Consider the following 16,990-nt stretch of genomic DNA (forward strand, 5'->3'; position numbering starts at 1 on the left):
AAGCTTTTATACCCAGATTTTTAGCTACCGGTCACACGAAGACATTTATTTTTCTCTCAGCTATATTAAAAGATGAAATATTTCATTGTCCAGTGTTACATGTACAGCTAGATACGTAAATAAATTGAAAGTAGAGGCAGATACTGATGGGATCTCAATTTTTTAGAAAATCTTACTGTGCTTAGAGGTACAGCTTCAAAGCTGCATGAGGAGGATTATCATCTTTTAGAGAAGCAACCCAGATGTGCAGGAGGACCACACCTCTTGGACAAGTTTAGAAGAAACATTCTTCACGGGACACTGCCAGAGTATTGCTTTGTTTTTGTGGAGGCTAAATCTCGTCAGACTGTAGTACTCTATATTATTAAGGAAGCCACCATTACTTTGCCATGGGAGCAAACTTAGTTATTCAGGATCCCATGGGGTTTTCTTTAGCAAACCGGAAAATAATATTTTGGATATTTTGGACATTTTGTCAGCCACTTTCATTGTTGAGTATCCCAGGCTGAGTCACGAAACTGCTATTCTATAGTTGACTCTCTCCCCACCCTTGGTCCACTGATGGGTGACCAAGTAAGCCGAGATCTGTCACATAGACAGAGCAGCTGCTACCCCCTGAATGCCATTGTAGGAGTTAGGAAATCACCCCTCAATGTTGGACAACCCCTACATGGTACACTTGCACTTATATTTGCAGAAGGTAGAATTATAATCTTCTTTGAAGCTTGCTACATTATTGTCCAAAAAAAAAATGTTTTGCTTCAGGATGTCTATCCTTTGGAAACATTTTCTAATGTTAGTGTACCTTGCTCATGGGGGACTCCCCTATAGTTATCACACGTTTTTTATGGTCATGTTTTTTTTAAAATAGAGAACTAATATTAGGTGTCGGCTTTTTCTAATATCTCAGATTGTTATGATTGTTTTTCTCATTTATGCAATGTATCGAAGAAATCAGTGTTACTGATGCACAAAGTGATCTCCCTTAAATACTTATCTGATATTTAAAATAAAACCTATTTGAAGAAGTTCAGCAGAACAATGGCTCCTTCCTCCTTTCTTTTTTATTTTTCTTCTCCACTTGTCCCATCTTTACTTCCCACCTTCCTACCTCACTCCTCTTCTTTCCTTCTGTCTGCCTGTCACTAATGTTCTCCTTCTTCATAGGGGAAAAACAAAAAAACAAAAAAACAAAAAACAAAAAAACAAAAACAAAACAAACAAACAAAAACTTAGCCATGATTTTTTTCACCATATTTTTTTTTTACTGTAACTTTTTTTTAATGTTTGAGAAAGAGCGACAGAGCACAATCAGGGGAAGGGGCAGAGTGAGAGAGGGAGACACAGAATTTGAAAGAAGCTCTGAATTGTCAGCACCTAGCCCAGCCCCAAAGGATTCCAGCCCACAAACTGAGAGATCATGACCCGAGAGGAAGTCAGCCGCTTAACTGACTGAGCCGCTCAGGTGCCCCAAGATATATATATAGATATATAGATATAGATAGATATAGATATAGATATAGATATAGATATAGATATAGATATAGATATAGATGTATATGTATATATTTTTTTAAATAAAGAACTTCTCTTGTTTTTAATTTTAAGCACAAAGTTTCCTGTTGTTATTGTTGTTGTTCTTTTTAAGTTTATTTATTTATTTTTGAGGGAGAGAGAGAGAATGCAGGGCAAAGCAGAGAGAGATAGCGAGAGAGAGAGAGAGAGAGAGAGAATCTGAAGCAGACCCCAGGCTCTGAGCTGTCAGCACAGAGTCCAGCATGGGAATCGAACACATGCACTGTAAGATACACCTGAGTGGAAGTCAGAGGCTTGACTGAGCTACCCAGGTGCCCCTGGAAGTTCCTGTTTAAACTATGTATACAGATAAATTTCCTGATTCTATCCAAATTCCTTTAAGTATGCAATTGATTTCCTATTGGAAAAGATTATTTACACCCTCAAAATAAAGTATAAAATGTTCCAGATCTGGCAGAGCGTACTAATTTATAATTAATATAATAATTAATATATCTCTTTTCAGGAAACTTATTTGTGTTTAGTTTCCTTACTTGCACAATGGGGATAAAATATGAGGACATACTTAAGAAGATACCTAGGAAATTGGCACCACATAATTAGTGAGTGAAAGGAAATAATGCAATTATACGTCAGCCTAAAGATGACAACAGCTTATTTATAGATTTCTACCATTTTTCTGACTGAATTGCAAAAATTCTCATCACTGAGGTGTGCTGATTGGCTTGTGAACAAAGCACTTAACAATTTAAAATTAACCATTTGTTATTCATTCAGGTTCTTGCTACTTATCTTTGATTTGCAGAAGGCAGGGACTTCATAAATCAATAAATTTCAGGCATATATTTATATTTTCACAAATAATAGACATAACGTATGTTTAAATAGCTTTCTCAAAAGTTTATCTTGGAACTTTATTAATATAGTGTCTATTGATAATTCAATGAAACATGTGGGTGACTTAAATTAGAAAGACTAGACTTTGCAGTATCTCCAAACATCTCTCTCAATATATAACAGCGAAGCAAGTATGTACCATCAATTTAGAAATAAGTTTTGAAGGTAATTCTGATTAGCCTTTGCAACTAACAATTACTTAGAATCAGCCAAATACACTTATAGTGAATTAATCTTTCTTTATATAACTCAGTCGATTAATAATGTATGTATGAAATGTGCTCATATCTTGGCTCTCCTTCCTGTTTAGGGGGCCAATATAATACTGATGTCATACTGAGAAGTAATATGCATTCTCTTATTTTCATCCTTTTTCCTCTAAGTAACTAACAATTTATCCCGTAAGCTGAGAGAGCGAACCAATTTCTCCCACGGTTAACCCATGAATATCATTTTCTCCCATCTCCACTGTCAGTGGCTCTCATTAATTACTGTTTAGAAAGGCATTGACTCAGAAACCAATTACTTTTCTGGAGAAAAAGTTTGCCACAGAAAGTAATACCTCATTTGCTGAGAACTATTCTTCATGTCATGTTCATTATCAAAAAACTGGTATTTCTTAAAACTGTTGTGTTAGTTTGGTTATGAAAAGTTTTACCACATTTCAGACCTGATGGATTTTTCTTCTCACTTCTCTATTTTTCCCCTAAGTTAAAGAATGTGTTCTATATTTTTATTTTCCAGGAACTTGGCTCGTATTTATGGAGATTGCTGAAATTAGTGTTGTTTATGAAGTAAAATATCCCTGGAAGTTCTCTTCCACTGAACATTAGATTATTCATAGTCAAAATATGCTTCATTTGTTTTTACCCCTTAGCCTCTGTTGGAAGCTGGTCTTTTTTCCATTACTTCATTCCTGGCTTGTTGCTGTGAAATGCATGTGTCTTCTGAAATTTCATGTACTAGCAACAAATAAATAAATAAATAAATAATAAAATTAAATTAAAAAATAGATTTCCTAACATTTGCAGCTCTATGCTTTTAACGCATTATGTCTGCCTTCTAGGCCACACAGAGGTACATTTGATATTGAAGAATTCAGCAATCACGGGTTTCTCACCATAAGTAATTAGAAATATAAATAATTAAAGACTGATAAGAAAACTGTTTAAGAATCATGTGTCTGTTTGGTCTAAAAAAAGATACCAAAACATTATGAAAAGTTTGACTGCACGTTTTTTTTTTCTTTTAATATCTCTCCTGCGATCAAAATAAGAAGTAGCTGCATATGACAGGATGATATGTGAGGTACAAGAAGACATTTCCATTCCAAATCAGTATCTTTTTGCACATGACATTATGCTAGCTATAGCTACTCGACTTTCCAGTTTTCATTTTCGTGTTAGTGACATTTCTGAAGACATGGCATTTGATTTATTTTTGTCTCGTATCCTGTTTTTTCTCTTTATATTTAATGGTCCTTTTGTGGGTTGCTTTACTTCTTGTACCTCCAATCCCAACTAGTCTCCAGCACCAGTGATAATGATGAAAACATTTGGATGAGTAAATTCTGTGACATTTCTCATGATGAGATTCTGGAAGGAACCAAATTTCTGCTCCAAACTCCTTTCATTAAGAAATCGTTTCGAAGAGGTACTTTGTCTTGCCCAAAGGTATGCGGGGGCCAGCAGCAGAGGCAGATTCAGGACATGGCCCGTCCTCCTTCCATTGCAAATGCTTCTCCATTTCCCATAATTATGAGAGCGTGCTTCGCCCCTCCGCCAGGCTTGTCTTAGGTGTTGTATGTGATGCTTTGCCTGATTGGCTTTCAGTCAGCTGTCAGGGTGCAGCAACTGTCTCAAAATGTACCCGTCTCATCATTTTTGTCCTGTCAGCAGCTACCTCTCCCATTTCACTCTGTCATAATTTTTCAGGTCCTTTACAGCATCCTATGAAGGATAACACACAGAGACAGTTTCACGCTATGGGAGAAGTCCTGAGAGGAAAAGTTCATGGTTCACTATGCAACCCAAAGAGAGATTTGTCCCAAGCAGTCAAACAAACAGCCTTACTCAGATCTAAGGCACAGGGACTAAAAGTGAGCTTGAATGAAATAGGTAAGTAACTTGGATTTTTAGAAAAGAGTTGTGACACTCCAAGCTGGAGATATTTGTGGAAAGGCACAATGTCTTTGTCAAGAGGTTATTCTGGTTTGCTCTGACTGTCCCAATCACCTATGATGTGGGCTTCCCATTGACTTCAAAGGAACTTGGGCCTGGGTGGGTAGGATGAGTGCTGAGAAAAAGGAAAAAAAAAAATGTCCATGGTGATTGATTGCAAGTCACATTAATCCTTCTTGATGATTCACTTAGCCACGTAAAAGGACAAAAACAACAAGGAGAGGAGTTTTAAAATAAATGGAAATAAAGCTGGGAAAAAAAGAAAAAGAAGGATAGGAAATGAACAAAATGTCTATTTGGTCAGTGATTTCTATTTTGTGAATTCTTGTACTATTTTCAATGTGTCTCACTTCTAAAGCTTAGTAAGTGTCCTTTCTTTGAGCTTCACATAATACGGAAAGGGGAGGGCAAAAAGGTTTGTCCAACATAATACCCATGTGTGTTAAGTGTCACCTACTCTGAGTAGTTATATTATATTGGCAAAATTGGTTCTTTGTTCTTCATAATTAGATTAAACAGTTCTGCACTACATATTTTAATTTCTAGCTCACATTATTTCTCTAAGAATGCCTTAGTTAATTATAGTAATAGATATTAACTGCAGATATCTGCCAAAAATGAATAATTTTATACCTTTTATTTTCAAATATATATATTTGAAATACATATGTCTGTGTGTATGCATATATATGTATATATATTATATATAAGTCAATAAACTGACTTACAGAAGATATAGAATTTATATAAATAGAATTATAGTGTAGTCAAATTGTATTTAATATACCTGTAATCTTTGTCTTAAGAATTTTGTACAATTTGTATTTTAAATTTAGATTGTCAGGACTTGGGATTCTATGATTTGTACTTAATCACAATTTAATTTTTGAATAAAAATGTCCATTATCTTTCCATAGATCTCTCACGTTAAATATTTCTTTCAAGACAAATTTGTGCAGTTTAGACACACTCTGAAAAAAAAAAGTACAATGTTAATCACAATTTCCTCCCAATTATAATTATCATGCTATTATAATGAGCTTCCTGGTTACAGTATATGAAAATACATTAAATTTTTTTTTAATGTTTTCATTTATTTTTGAGAAAGAGAGAGAGACAGAGCACAAGTGGGAGAAGGGCAGAAAGAGAGGGAGACACAGAATCAGAGGCAGGCTCCAGGTTCTGAGTGGTCAGCACAGAGCCTGATGCGGGGCTCCATCCCGTGAACCCCAAGAACATGATCTGAGCCAAAGTTGGACGTTTGACTGACTGAGCCACCCAGGTGCGCCTGAAAATACATTTTTAAAACACCATTTGGTTAAAATAAATATATACGATGGAACATATATTGTCAACCTTCAAACTTATGCTATCATTGTAAGGAAATTATCAGCATGGGATTATAATCTTCAGGCTTCTAAAGCCTGCCTCTTTATTAAAACTATTCTGACAGGGAAATATACACTTTGTTTTTTCTTAATGTAATGAAACAGAATCTTTTATTTTTTATTTTCTTCTGGCATTATTGAGATACAATTGATATATAACATTATATAAGTTTTTTTTTAATGTTTATTTATTTGTTTTTGAAAGAGAGCATGAGCAATGGAGGGGCAGGAAGAGAATCTCAAGCAGGCCGTGTACTGACAGCAAAGATCCTGATGTGGGGCTTGATCACATGAACCTGAGAGATCATGACCTGAGCCAAAATCGAGAGTGAATGCTTACCCAACTGAGCCACCCTGGAGCCTGCTCTGTATAAGTTTAAGGCACACAATATGATAATTTGATACATCTAAAATTATGATGTATATAACGTTATTTCCACAGTAGGGTTAGTTAACAACTCTGTCATCTCACGTAATTACTATGTGTGTGTACGTGTGTGTGTGTGTGTGTGTGTTTATAGGTGTGTCTGGTGGAAACATTTAACATCCTATATCTTAGCAAGTGTCAGGTATATAATAAAATATTAACTATAGTCACAATGCTGTACATTAGATTCCCAGAACCTTTTAATCTTACTACTGGAAATTTGAGCCCTTTGACCATTTCCACCAATCTCAGCCCCTGGCAATGATCATTCAACTCTCTTACTATGAGTTTTTTTTTTCTTTTTCTTCTTCCTTTTTTTTTTATTAAGATTTTATTTTTAAGTAATCTCTATACCCAACATGGGGTTCAAAATCACAACCCCAAGATTAAGAGTCACATGTTCTACCAACTGAGCCAGCCAGGTGCCCCCAGCTTTTTAAAATTTCACATGAAAGTGAGATTATACAATATTTATCATTCTCTGACTGACTTATTTAACTTAATTCAATGACCTCAAGGTTCATCCATGTTGCTGAAAATAGCAGGATTTCCTTATTTCTCAGACTGAATAATATTCCATTACGTGTATTCATCACACACAGCCCATACCACATCTTTTTACCCATGCATCTATAGACAGACAAAGGTTGTTTTAATATTTTGATTTTTGTGAATAATGTTTCAGTGAACACAGGGCACAGATATCTCTTCAGGAGAGTGATTTCATTTCCTTTAAACATATATCCAGAAGTGGGAATGCTGGATCATACAGTAGTTCTATTTTTAATTTTTTGAGGAAATTCCATTCCCAACAAGAGTACTCAAAGATTCCCTTTTCTCCCCATTCTCATGCAATACTGGTTATCTCTTATCTTTTGATAATAGCCATTCTAACAGGTTTGAAGTGATATCTCATTGTGATTTTGGTTTACATTTCCCTGATTATTAGTGATGTTGAGCACCTTTTCATGTACCTGTTATACGTCTTTAGAAAAAAAATGTCTATTCAGGGGCGCCTGGGTGGCTCAGTCATTTAAGCATCCAACTCTTGTTTTCAGCTCAGGTCATGATCTTATGGTTCGTGGGTTATAGCTGGAACCTGTTTCGGATTCTTTGTCTCCTTTCCCTCTGTGCCTCCCCTGGTTGAACTCCCTCTCAAAATAAAGAAATAAGCATTAAAAAAAAAGAAAGAAAGAAAAATGTCTATTCAGATCCTCTGCCCATTTTTAAATCTGATGTTTATTTTTAGTATCGAATTGTATGAGTTCCTTATATGTTTTGGATACAAGCTCTTATCAGTGATGTTTTGCAATTTTTTTTTCTCATTGCATAGTTTACCTTTTCATTTTGTTAATTGTTTCTTCTGCAGTGCATAAGCTTTTCAGTTGGATGTAGTTCCATGTGTTTATTTTTGCTTTGGTTGCTTGTGCTTTTGGTGTAAAATCCAAAAATCATTGCCAAAACCAATGTCAAGGAGCTTTCTCCCTCTTTTCTTCTAGGGGTTTTATGGCTTCAGGTCTTGTGTTTAATTTTTAATTAATTTTGAGATTATTTTTGTGAGTGGTATAAGATGAGGGTCAAATTTCATTCTTTTGTATATTATCCTGTTTCTCAGAATCATTTATTGAAGGGTAGACTATCCTTTTACCATTGAGTGTTCTTGGTTCCCTTGTCAAATATTAGTTGACTGTGTACACAAGGGTTTACTTCTAGGCTCTTGATTCTGTTCCATTGGTCTACTTGTTTGTTTTGATGACATTATCTCATTTTTATTTGCTACTATACCTTTGTAACATAGTTTGAAATTAGGAAGTGTAATGCCTCCAGCTTTATTCTTCCTTCTTGGAATTGCTTTGGCTATTTAAGGCCGTTTGTGGTTCTATATGAATATTATGATTATATTTTCTATTTCTTAGAAAAATGTATTTGGAATTTTATATGGATTCCACTGAATCTACAGGTGGTTTTGAGTTGTATGGACATTTTGACAATATAAATTCATCTGATCCCTGAACACAGGACATTTTTCCATTCATTGTTGTCTTCTTCGATTTCATTCATCAATGTCTTTGTGTTTCCACTATACAAATCTTTCACTTCCTGTTTACTTTTTCCTGACTTTCTTTAGGATACTGGGAACACCTTTTAGAATTCCATTTTGATTTATCTCTACTGTTGTGAAGTGTATCTCTTTGTTTAACTTGCTCAGTAGTTGCTTTAGGTATTGTTTCGTATAAATATTATTTATATTGTTAAAACTTATAACTCTCAGTCCACTAAGATCATTATTTTCAATTTCATGTTTACCACTCTTTCTGTCTCCTTAACTTCTATTTATGAAAAAGTGACTTTAATATTTTCTCTACATATATTTAGAACCAAGTCAGACAGTGTCATATTTTTTTGCCTCAAATAAATTTAGAAGACTCGTTAAGAAAGAAAGTCTGTTGTATTTATCCATATTTTTACTTACCATATTCTTCCTTCCTTCCTGATATTCTAAGATTATTTGATTATTTCTTTTCTTGTTAGATAACTTCCTTTAACCATTCTATTAGGGTATGTCTGTTAGCCACAAATTTTATTAGTTTTCATTCACTTCGGAATGTTTTGACTTCCTTTTCATTCCTGAAGCATGTTTATGCTGGACATTGGATATTGGGTTGGTTGTTCTTTTCCTTCCGTACACGACATATAATGTGTCACTTCCTTTAACCTTCATGGTTTCTGGTGAGAAATCAGTGTCATTTGAAATGTTTTTTCCATATAGTAAGATGATATTCTTTTCCTACTTTAAAGTTTTTTTTCTTTGTCTTCAGTGCTAAGAAATTTGACTTTGACTATGATTATGTCTTGATATGGATTTCTTCCAGTTATCATGTTTGGTATGAACTTTGCTTCTTGCATCTGTAGGTTAATATCATTGGCTAAATTTTTAAGCATTTGTCATTAGTTTTTTAAGTGCATTTTCAGCCTCACCATGTTTCTCCTCTTTCAAGACTTCAAGACATGATTTTTATTTATTTATTTTTTTATACTTCCATATGTTCCAGAGTCTCTGGTTTTGTTGTTGCTGTTGTTTTGTTTTGTTTTGTTTTCTCAGTCTATTTTCTTCCTGTTCATTACTGGGCAATTGTTACCATTCTTTATCCAATGTTACTGATTCTTTCTTCTGTTTTCTTCATTGTGCACATGAGATCATACATTGAGTTCTTTTAATCTCAATTATATATTTTTTTCAATTCTAACATTTCCACTTGGTGCTTCTTTATATTTTGTGTTTCTTTGTTCAACTTTTTATTTCTCTTCTGAGGCTCAAGGTTTCTTTTGTTTTAAGTGTGTTTGAAGTTGTGCTTTGAAACATATTTAAGGCAGCTGCTTTAAAATCTTTGTCAGATAATTCTAAAATCTCTTTCATCTTGGTGTTGACATCAGTTCTCTCTCTCTCTCTCTCTCTTTTCATTCACTCTTAGATCTTTCTGGCTCTTGATATGACAAATGATTTTTTTTGTTTTTATTGACACTTGGACATTTTGAATAATATGTTACCAGGCTGGAGATCTTACTTAAACTTCTGGTTTAGCTAATTTTATTTGACACCACTCTGACATAAGATAGTGGTGGAAGGCACAAGGACCTATCACTTCCAAATGGATATAGATATCTAGGTTCCTCAGTCAGGATCCATTGACAACTGAGGAGAAAGTTCCTTATTGTATTTGGTATGTATGGGAGTTTTGGTTCCCACTAGACCTCCAATAATATCTCTCTGACTGGAGCAGGTAAGAGTGTCTCATTACTGATCTCCACATGGTTATCACTAACACCACAGTTAGGTGGTGGCCTCATTTCTGGGGGTAGTAGGGAAAGCCCTGACTCTGCACAAGACCTTCTCTGACACCACCTCAGAGGGGGGTAGGAGGTGCAACTTGTTATTACCTAGTGGTAGTGGAAATGTAGGCTCCCCTTGTCATATCCATGAACACCAAAGGAAAAGGGCTCATTACTGCCCTGTGGGAATGAAAGTCCTGACTCCCTAATTGGCTTTTCTGACACCACCCCAGTGTAGGGAGGAAGGTTTGGGATGATGTAATAGTCAGGATTCTCCAGACAAATATAATAAATAAGTTGTATATAAATGTACAAATATGTATAAATACATCCATATTTCCTCAATATATTTTATGTATATTAAAGAAATGTTATGTGTGTGTGTGTGTGTGTGTGTGTGTGTGTGTGTGTATGTGTGTGTATGTGTGTGTGAATGAAGAGAATTATTATGGGGGGGGGGAAGATGGCAGTGTAGGAGGACGCTGGGCTCACCGTGCCTCCTGCTGATCACTTACATCCCACCTACACCCACCTAAATAACCCAGAAAACCGCCAGAAGACTAGCAGAATGGAGTCTCCAGAGCCAAGCGCAAACAAGAGGCCCACAGAAGAGGGTAGGAAGGGCGGAGAGGCAGTGCGCACTCCACGGACTGGCGGGAGGGAGCCAGGGTGGAGGGGCGGCCCGCCAGCCAAGCAGAGCCCCTGAGTCTGGCTTGCAAAAGTGGAGGGGCCAGACGGAGTGTGTTCCGACTGCAAGCGGGACTCAACATCTGGAAGGTTATAAGCTAACAGCTCTGCTTGGAGAATGGGAGGGCTGGAGGACAATGGGAAGGAGAGTTGTTGAGCCCTGGACGACAGAGCTCAGCTTGGTGGGGAACAAAGGCGCTCACCAGTGCCATCTCCCTCACCCATTCCCCAGCCAAAATCCCAAAGGGAACCAGTTCCTGCCAGGGAACTGGCTTGCTCCCCGCAAACACCCAACTCTGTGCTTGTACGGATCCATCACTCCCACGGGTCTGACTCCCTCCAGGTGCCGCAGGGCCCCTCCCGAAGTGGATATACAAAGGAAAAGTAAGCTGAGCCTACCCCTCCCGCCCCTGTGCACCTTGCCAATCCACCCCAGGTAATTCCCAGATCCCCAGCACCACAAGCCTGGCAGTGTGCAAGTAGCCCAGATGGGCCACGCCTCCCCACAGTGAATCCCGCCCCTAGGAGAGGGGAAGAGAAGGCACACACCAGTCTGACTGTGGCCCCAGCAGTGGGCTGGGGGCAGACATCAGGTTTGACTGCGGCCCGCCCACCAACTCAAGTTATTCAAGACCGCACAGGGGAAGTGTCCAGCAGTCCTGCACCACTCCAGGGACTATCCAAAATGACGAAAAGGAAGAATTCCCCTCAGAAAAACGTCCAGGAAATAACAACAGCTAACGAACTGATCAAAAATGATTTAAACAATATAACAGAAAGTGAATTTAGAATAATAGTCATAAAATTAATCACTGCGCTTGAAAACAGTATAAAGGACTGCAGAGAATCTCTTGCTACAGAGATCTAGGGACTAAGGAACAGCCAGGAGGAGCTAAAAAATGTTATCAAAGAACAGCAAAATAAAATGGAGACAACTACGGCTCGGATTGAAGAAGCAGAGGAGAGAATAGGTGAACTAGAAGATAAAATTATGGAAAAAGAAGAAGCTGACAAAAAGAGAGATAAAAAAATCCAGGAGTATGAGGGGAAAATTAGAGAATTAAGTGATGCACTAAAGAAATAATCTACGCATACTTGGTATTCCATAGGAGGAAGAGAGAGGGAAAGGTGCTGAAGGTGTACTTGAAGAAATAATAACTGAGAACTTCCCAGATCTGGGGAAGGAAAAAGGCATTGAAATCCAAGAGGCACAGAGAACTCCCTTCAGATGTAACTTGAATCGATCTTCGGCATGACATATCAGACTGAAACTGGCAAAATACAAGGATAAAGAGAAAATTCTGAAAGCAGCTAGAGATAAACGTGCTCTAACATATAAAGGGAGACCTATAAGACTCGTGACCGATCTCTCTACTGAAACTCGGCAGGCCAGAAAGGAATGGCAGGAGATCTTCAATGTGTTAAACAGAAAAAATATGCAGCCGAGAATCCTTTATCCAGCAAGTCTGTCATTTAGAATAGAAGGAAAGATAAAGGTCTTCCCAAACAAACAAAAACTGAAGGAATTCATCACCACTAAACCAGCCCTACAAGAGATCCTAAGGGGGATCCTGTGAGACAAAGTACCAGAGACATCGCTACAAGCATGAAACCTACGGACATCACAATGACTCTAAACCTGTATCTTCTATCATAACACTGAATGTAAATGGACTGAATGCACCAACCAAAACATAGGGTATCAGAATGGATAAAAAAACAAGACCCATCTATTTGCTGTCTACAAGAGACTCATTTTAGACATGAGGACACCTTCAGAATGAGTGAGGGGATGGAGAACTATTTATCATGCCACTGGAAGTCAAAAGAAAACTGGAGTAGCTATACTTATATCAGACAAACTAGACTTTAAATTAAAGGCTGTAACAAGAGATGAAGAAGGGCATTATATAATAATCACAGGGTCTATCCATCAGGAAGAGCTAACAGTTATAAATGTCTATGCACCGAATACAGGAGCTCCCAAATATATAAAACAATTACTCACAAACATAAGCAACCTTATTGATAAGAATGTGGTAATTGCAGGGGACTTTAACACTCCACTTACAGAAATGGATAGATCATCTAGACACACGGTCAATAAAGAAACTAGGGCCCTGAAGGATACATTGGATCAGATGGACTTGACAGATATATTTAGAACTCTGCATCCCAAAGCAACAGAATATACTTTCTTCTCGAGTGCACATGGAACATTCTCCAAGATAGATCACATACTGGGTCACAAAACAGCCCTTCATAAGTATACAAGAATTGAAATCATACCATGCATACTTTCGGACCACAATGCTATGAAGCTTGAAATCAGCCACAGGAAAAAGTCTGGAAAACCTCCAAAAGCATGGAGGTTAAAGAACATGCTACTAAAGAATGAATGGGTCAACCAGGCAATTAGAGAAGAAATTAAAACATATATGGAAACAAATGAAAATGAAAATACAACAACCCAAACGCTTTGGGATGCAGTGAAGGCAGTCCTGAGAGGAAAATACATTGCAATCCAGGCCTATCTCAAGAAACAAGAAAAATCCCAAACACAAAATCTAACAGCACACCTAAAGGGACTAGAAGCAGAACAGCAAAGACAGCCTAAACCCAGCAGAAGAAGAGAAATAATAAAGATCAGAGCAGAAATAAACAATTTAGAATCTAAAAAAACTGTAGAGCTGATCAACGAAACCAAGTGTTGTTTTTTTGAAAAAATAAACAAAATTGATACACCTCTAGCCGGGCTTCTCAAAAACAAAAGGGAGACGACCCAAATAGATAAAATCACGAATGAAAATGGAATTATTACCACCAATCCCTCAGAGATACAAGAAATTATCAGGGAATACTATGAAAACTTATATGCCAAGAAACTGGACAACCTAGAAGAAATGGACAAATTCCTAAACACCCACACTCTTCCAAAACTCAATCAGGAGGAAATAGAAAGCTTGAACAGACCCATAACCAGCGAAGAAATTGAATCAGTCATCAAAAATCTCCCAACAAATAAGAGTCCAGGACCAGATGGCTTCCTAGGGGATTTCTACCAGACGTTTAAAGCAGAGATAATACCTATCTTTCTCAAGCTATTCTAAAAAATAGAAAGGGAAGGAAAACTTCCAGACTCATTCTATGAAGCCAGTATTACTTTGATTCCTAAACCAGACAGAGACCCAGTAAAAAAAAGAGAACTATAGGCCAATATCCCTGATGAATATAGATGCAAAAATTCTCAATAAGATACTAGCAAATCGAATTCAACAGCGTATAAAAAGAATTATTCACCATGATCAAGTGGGATTCATTCCTGGGATGCAGGGCTTGTTTAACATTTGCAAATCAATCAACGTGATACATCACATTAATAAAAGAAAAGATAAGAATCATATGATCCTGTCAATCGATGTAGAAAAGGCCTTTGACAAAATTCAGCAAACTCTCTTAACAAAAACCCTTGAGAGAGTCGGGAGAGAAGGAACATACTTAAACGTCATAAAAGCCATTTATGAAAAGCCCACAGCTAACATCATCCTCAATGAGGAAAAACTGAGAGCTTTTTCCCTGAGATCAGGAACATGACAGGGATGTCCACTCTCACCGCTGTTGTTTAACATAGTGTTGGAAGTTCTAGCATCAGCAATCAGACAACAAAAGGAAATCAAAGGCATCAAAATTGGCAAAGATGAAGTTAAGCTTTCACTTTTTGCAGATGACATGATATTATACATGGAAAATCCGATAGACTCCACCAGAAGTCTGCTAGAACTGATACATGAATTTAGCAAAGTTGCAGGATACAAAATCAATGTACAGAAATCAGTTGCATTCTTATACACTAATAATGAAGCAACAGAAAGACAAATAAAGAAACTGATCCCATTCACAATTGCACCAAGAAGCATAAAATACCTGGAATAAATCTAACCAAAGATGTAAAAGATCTGTATGCTGAAAACTATAGAAAGCTTATGAAGGAAATTGAAGAAGATATAAAGAAATGGAAAAACATTCCGTGCTCATGGATTGGAAGAATAAATATTGTCAAAATGTCAATACTACCCAAAGCTATCTACACATTCAATGCAATCCCAATCAAAATTGCACCAGTATTCTTCTCGAATCTAGAACAAGCAATCCTAAAATTCATATGGAACCACAAAAGGCCCTGAATAGCCAAAGTAATTTTGAAGAAGAAGACCACCAAAGCAGGAGGCATCACAATCCCAGACTTTAGCCTCTACTACAAAGCTGTCATCATCAAGACAGCATGGTATTGGCACAAAAACAGACACATCGACCAATGGAATAGAATAGAAACCCCAGAACTAGACCCACAAACGTATGGCCAACTCATCTTTGACAAAGCAGGACAGAACATCCAATGGAAAAAAGACAGTCTCTTTAACAAATGGTGCTGGGAGAACTGGACAGCAACATGCATAGAAGATTGAAACTAGACCACTTTCTCACACCATTCACAAACATAAACTCAAAATGGCTAAAGGACCTGAATGTGAGACAGGAAACCATCAAAACCCTAGAGGAGAAAGGAGGAAAAGACCTCTCTGACCTCAGCCGTAGCAATTTCTTACTTGACACATCCCCAAAGGCAAGGGAATTAAAAGCAAAAATGAACTACTGGGACCTTATGAAGATAAAAAGCTTCTGCACAGCAAAGGAAACAACCAACAAAACTAAAAGGCAACCAACGGAATGGGAAAAGATATTTGCAAATGACATATCAGACAAAGGGCTAGTATCCAAAATGTATAAAGAGCTCACCAAACTCCACACCCGGAAAACAAATAACCCAGTGAAGAAATGGGCAGAAAACATGAATAGACATTTCTCTAAAGAAGACATCTGGATGGCCAACAGGCACATGAAAAGATGGTCAACGTCGCCCCTCATCAGGGAAATACAAATCAAAACCACACTCAGATATCACCTCACGCCAGTCAGAGTGGCCAAAATGAACAAATCAGGAGACTATAGATGCTGGAGAGGATGTGGAGAAACGGGAACCCTCTTGCACTGTTGGTGGGAATGCAAATTGGTGTAGCCACTCTGGAAAACAGTGTGGAGGTTCCTCAAAAAATTAAAAATAGACCTACCCTATGACCCAGCAATAGCACTGCTAGGAATTTACCCAAGGGATAGAGGAGTACTGATGCATAGGGGCCCTTGTACCCCAATGTTTATAGCAGCACTCTCAACAATAGCCAAATTATGGAAAGAGCCTAAATGTCCATCAACTGATGAATGGATAAAGAAATTGTGGTTTATATACACAATGGAGTACTACATGGCAATGAGAAAGAATGAAATATGGCCCTTTGTAGCAACATGGGTGGAACTGGAGAGTGTGATGCTAAGTGAAATAAGCCATACAGAGAAAGACAGATACCATATGGTTTCACTCTTATGTGGATCCTGAGAAACTTAACAGAAACCCATGGGGGAGGGGAAGAAAAAAAAAAGAGTTTAGAGTGGAAGAGAGCCAAAGCATAAGAGACTCTTAAAAAATGAGAACAAACTGAGGGTTGATGGGGGTGGGAGGGAGGGGAGGGTGAGTGATGGGTATCGAGGTGGGTACCTTTTGGGATGAGCACTGGGTGTTGTATGGAAACCATTTTGACAATAAACTTCATAAAAAAAAGGAAGAGATTTATTATAAGGTGTTGGCTCATATAAGAATATAGATTAAAATGTTTCGAGTTGTAGAGTCAACAAGGTGGAGACCCAGGAAAGCTAATGGTGTATTTCTAATCTGATTCCAAGGGCCTGAGAACCAAGAGAATTGATGCTATATTTTCTGTTTAAAGACAGGCCGACTTGTGACCCAGAATAAGCCCATGTTTCAGTTTGAGTCCAGAGGCAGGAAAAAACTAATATAGCAGCTCAAAGGCCATCGACAGAAGATGGTCCCTCTTACCCACAGAAGGGTCAGGAGTTTTGTTTGGTTCAAGCTTTCAGCTGGTTGAATGAGGAGGGAGGTGTTTAGCTGGTTGAATTCACACTAGGGAGGG

The sequence above is a fragment of the Panthera leo genome, chromosome B1, assembly GCF_018350215.1.
Source record: "Panthera leo isolate Ple1 chromosome B1, P.leo_Ple1_pat1.1, whole genome shotgun sequence".
Taxonomy (NCBI): Eukaryota; Metazoa; Chordata; class Mammalia; order Carnivora; family Felidae; genus Panthera; species Panthera leo.